The 5,485-nt window shown below is 43.0% G+C and overlaps 1 pseudogene; it reads left to right on the top strand.

The window, feature by feature from the left end:
* Positions 1-992: 992 nt before the first annotated feature.
* Positions 993-5,108, top strand: LOC144237483 (cationic amino acid transporter 3 pseudogene; annotated as a pseudogene).
* The last annotated feature ends 377 nt before the right edge of the window (positions 5,109-5,485 follow it).

Raw genomic sequence — 5,485 nt, 5'->3', positions numbered from 1 at the left:
AAGGTAAAGTATATGGAATAAAACTGATTTTATTTTCTTATGTGGACTAACAGGCTCGAGTTTTAGTGGATAATTTTGAGGCTAGACAATTGTAAAGAGTAAGTGACTTGCAAAATTTGGGTACTTTGGATCAGATTTCAATACTAAGTATTAGGTAGATTATATTAAGTACATATTGTTTCCTAGGCACTGACAGGCATCATTTCACTTACTCCTTACAGCAACCCTATAAAGTATTTACTTTTACTCCCATTTGACTGTAGTGGAAACTGAATCTTGAGACATGAACTAATTTGTTCAGAGTTATCAGGTACGAGGCTGAGTTGCAATTTGATCCTGAACAGTCTGCCTGCAGAGCCTTACTCCTAACTACTAAACTGTGCTGCCTTCCTGTGAAGGAAGCTTTTACAATGTCTTTGTTTTGAAATTGAAGATAATTTCTTGTCATTTGAGGTGGTTTAGAGCAGTCATGGGAAGTACAGGGCTAGTTGGATAAGAATCTCCAGAGGGAGAAGATATGAAGTTTGAAAATGTCCCCAGCTCTCTTCATTATGCCTCTCTCTGTCCCCCGAAGAACCTCTGCCTTAGGATGTCAACCTAGATTATAGGGCCTGAGCATTATGCCTTTCCAAATGTAAAGGTTCTCTAATTGGGCGTGGGTGGTTGGTTGTCTATAATTCCAGGCATCCTGATAGTTTTAAAATGTGTCATCAAAGGCAAACAATTCTTTATCACCTTATGTGGCTTATACCTGTCATGTATGATGTGTGGTCAAAGCGTTATAGCTGGCTTTCCCCTCACGTTTTTCATTTTGCCTGCCTTCCACAAGGAAGGTAATTCCATTTATATCTTTACCTGAACCAGGTTTATAAAAGTTGCTTGGCTACAAAGTACATATCTCAAGTCAATAGATAGGAATTCTGGCTAATGTGATTTTTCTGGTTTCTCTTTTCATTTTGTGCACTTGTTCAAGTGAAGGACACAGGGAGCTCATGGAGGACACAGGCAGGTGAGCGGGAATTCTGATACATTAGGATAAAAGTCTGGGTGATTTGACAGCACACAGGAAGGGCAGCATAAGGGTCAGGGGAAGTTCCTGGGGAAATAACCTCTGAGTTGGGAACTGAAAGACAGGTGGGGGGTAGCTAAGTGATGGGACAAGAGGGCATTAGAGTCAGGGGAACAAGGTGGGTGTAGATTTGCACAGCTGGAGCAGGAAGTGGGCAGGGGATGAGGCTGGAGGAAGCAGCACAGGCCAGATGATGAAGGAAGGAAGGACGATGCAGGAAGTGCAGTGGGAACCACTGAAGGGTTTGAAGCCTGGGTGTGTGTTGGGGAGGGGGGATACATCAATCACATATATAATGTAGAATATTCCAATTCTTAACTCTCCTTATCTATTAACCCTCCTTATCTATTTCACATGCTTGTTAGTAATTCATAACATTGGAATTGGTGAGTGGCAAATAAGGAGTCTAGATGGATTTGTAGACAGAAGGTCTGACTCATAACCCAACCTATGGAGTAAACTATAGAGAAGATTTTTCAATTTTGACTTGATCTTTCTGTCTTTACAAACTTCTCACATCATTTCCTAAAATTCTATGAAAACCAGAGCCTGAGTTGGAGGAGAAGGGGGGCTGTATGACTTTGTTTTCTCTGGTCTCCACTACTCATTTCTGGGACATTTCTATGAATTGTTCATCCAAAATCTTGCTTCCCTGGAGGAGAGGACCATTTGAATAGCAGCAGGGAGTCGAGGAAAAGAAGAACCACTTGCAGGGTTTATTCATTAAGAAAATATAATTGGTGGGGCGCCTGGGTGGCTTAGTCGGTTAAGCGACCGACTTTCGCTTAGGTCATGATCTCGCGGTTCATGGGTTCGAGCCCCGCGTCGGGCTCTGTGCTGACTGCCAGCTCAGAGCCTGGAGCCTGTTTCAGTCTGTGACTCCCTCTCTCTCTGACCCTCCCCTGCTCACGCTGTCTCTCTCTCTTTCTCCTAGAAATAAATAAAAAAAATTTTTTAAAAAAATATATATAATTGGTATATTCAGAGTGGTTTGGGTGAATTAAAAATAACTTTTTGAAAAATTAATAGGTAGTTACAAGTGAGTGTTTTAGAATAAAGCTTAGCGAGCAGGGAAGATTCTCTAAGCCATTGGGAGCTGACATCAGAGATGGCTTAGGGTGTTTATAGAGCATATTCTGGACAGAGAGGAGACTGTCTGCAGAAGACAGGTTTCCTCTCCTGAACCTAGAGAGAGAGGAGACAGAAGTAATTGTTTTGATTGTGAGCTACTGAGCTAGGTGACTCATTTCATTCCTCCCTACCCTTCATGCTCTCTTAACTGTGGCTATAACTGTAGTTAATTTTTGTCTGATTGTTTGAGTGGGGATTTTTTTTTTACAAATAGTTTATTGTCAAATTAGTTTCCACATAACACCCAGTGCTCATCCCCACAAGTGCCCTCCTCCATGCCCATCCTCCCCCCCACACCCATCAGTCCTCAGTTTTTGTCAGCATTCAAGAGTCTCTCATGGTTTGCCTCTCTCCCTTTCCCCCACCATTTCCCCCCTTCTTCTCCCCCTTGGTCGTCAGTTAAGTTCCTCCTAATCCTCCTCTACATTCAAACATATGGTATCTGTCCTTCTCTGCCTGACTTATTTCGCTCAGCATAACACCCTCAAGGTCCATCCATGTTGCTACACATGGCCAGATTTCATTCCTTTTCATTGCCGTGTAGTATTCCATGGTATAGATAAACCACATCCTCTTGATCCATTCGTCCGTGGATGGACACTTAGGCTCTTTCCATGTTTAGGCTATTGAATATAACAATTCACGAAAGTTTTTCTGGCTCTGCTCCCTTCTTAGTAATGGAAACTTGGTTGGTTGCTGCACCCATTTCTCCAGTGTTTCCATACCAGACAGCCTGTTCCTCAGGTTCTTGAAGGTAATTGTGAAGCACTACCCTTTTCTTCTTCTTCCTCTTTCTCTTTTCACAGGGCATCTGTGAACCTCGGTGGCTACAGTGAAGTACTGAGCTGTACATTCTTTGCCATTAGTGAAGCTTAGTGGATGATGCAGAATGATGAAAAAGGAGACCAAAGTGACCTCTAAGTGTTTTAAGACTGGAGGACCAACATTAATATTTTAAACTCAGATGATTATCTTTAAAATGGTTCTTAAATTCAATAAGGCCCTTTATTTTGTGAATTAATGTGCATAATTCATGCTCAAGCACCACACAAACATCCAGTGCGTGAATTATTGCACAATACATTCATGTTCTGTTGAGTCTTACAGCTTAATTAGTACACGAAGCTACATGACTTAGATGAACCCAAATGGGAAAATATCATCCAGTCTGTAAAAAAAGGAGAATGTTTGGAGAGATGTGTTACTTTTTATGGGGGGGGGGGCAGGGTTGTTTTTCTTTACAATGTCTTTTGGTGTCAGTTTCTAGGCTGCAATAGGTGACATGGGACTTCTGAGTTTTGGTTGGTTGGTAGAACACCGTTGTTCCATAAATGTTTATTATTTACGTAGGCATTATGGAGGGACAGTATAAAGCAGATGAAATACAAAGCAGCCCATTGGAAACCTGAGCAACAGAACTTGGAAGCCCCAACCCAACTCGACTTAACTCAGCCTCACTGAACTGAATCCGAGATTCCAGGTTTCCTGTGCTTGCTACAGCTCTCTGATCCTAGAACCCTCTTCAATTCCAGCTATAATACTATGTCAGGCATTTCGCAGATTTGGTCAAATCTAGTTCGCAGACCTCTGATGATGCCTCAGGGGGCTGAGACCGACACTGCCATAAGCCTGAGCACTCTGGATTTAGTGGTGCTAAGCATAGTCCGTGTATTGGGTGCAAGTGTGTATGTCCTGGTTGGTGAGGTGTCCAACAGTCAAGCAGGACCATTTTTTGTGATCTGCTTTTTGGTGGCAGGTCTATCTTCTATATTATCTGGGATATGCTGTGCAGATTAGTGCCCGAGTTCCCCATTCTGGCTCTGCATATCTCTACAGCTTTATCACTGTAGGTGAAATCTGGGTTTTCATCACTGCTTAGAACTTCATCTTCTCCTATTTTACTGATACAGCCATGGTGGCCTGGACATGGAACTTAGCATTTGATTACGTGTGTGAGAACAAGATCTCTCAGATTCTGCATGAGAGCATTGCACCACATGTTTCCCATGTCCTTACAGAATATCTAGACTTCTTTGTTGTGGGTCTTGTGTTGTTCCTCATGGAATTGCCAACTCTGAGGATAAGTCATTTTCTCCTGATTAGCAGAGCAGACACAATGGCGAAACTTTTGATTCTTAGTTTTGTCATCATTTCTGGCTTCATTACGGGGGGCCTGCACAACTGGAAGCTCACAGAAGATGAATATATAAAGGCTGTACTCTATGACATCTCTAGCTTGGGTCTTCTGGGCTATGGAGGATTTGTGTCTTTTGGCTTTGAAGGGATTCTCCATGGAGCAGCGACCTGTTTCTATGCATTTATTAGTTTTGACAATATTGTTACTAGGACTAAAGAAATCCAGCATGCCCATTGTTCCATTCCCATGAGCATTGTGGTTTCACTGTTCACCTGTTTTTTGGCGTACTTTGGTGTCTCTGTGGCACTTAGGCTTATGGTGTCTTACAGACTTCAACCTGGAAACACCTTGCCTGAGGCATTTCTTCATGTTGGCTGGACCCCTGCCTGCTATGTTGTTACTTTTGGGTTTTTCTGTAGTTCTTCTACACGCATCTTGGGCTTTATGTTACCCATTAATCAAATGATCTACAAGATGGCAACGGATGGCCTCTTGTTCCCTGTCCTTGCCTGGATCCATACTGGCACATACACCCCCATCATGGTTACTGTGATCTTTGGAATTGCTGCAGCCATCATAATACTCTTCTTTTGACTCAGTGATCTCTTGGACCTCAAGTCAGTTTTGAATCGCAGCCACTTGCCAAAGAAAAAATGCTGGATAGTAGTGTCCCAAGGCATGCTGACTGCCCTAGCTCTTCTGCAAGGGCTTCCTGAACCAGGGATTGGGGTGGCTCTACTTTCCCACAACACCAAAAAAGTAGGACACTAGAGAGCAACACAGAGGCCCCCAGTGGAGGCACGACTCCCCTACACCAAACACCACCCCTCTTTCCCTGACAGCTGCTCATTTACTGGTCAGGACTGACTCTGAGCCAATGCAGCAGCCTCTCCCTCAGACCAGCACAGCCAGCACTTCCCATGCACCAAGTGTACTGAAAATCAAGTGGTTCAAAATGACACCTACAGTACTGGTTAAATCAGTATAAGTTTTATGGTTGGCATAGAAAAGCCAGTGTTTTTCTATTGTATTTTTGTTTGAGACCCATCTGGCAAGCAAGGGATAGTAAGCTACTTTCTTACTAGTGAAACTTCTCATATTCCCAGTAAAGAATTGGTGATTCCATGGAAGCCTGCTACAGGCAGGAT

This window comes from Crocuta crocuta, unplaced genomic scaffold, assembly GCF_008692635.1.
Source record: "Crocuta crocuta isolate KB4526 unplaced genomic scaffold, BGI_CrCroc_1.0 scaffold276, whole genome shotgun sequence".
Lineage (NCBI taxonomy): Eukaryota > Metazoa > Chordata > Mammalia > Carnivora > Hyaenidae > Crocuta > Crocuta crocuta.
This window is presented reverse-complemented; position numbering and strand designations above follow the sequence as displayed.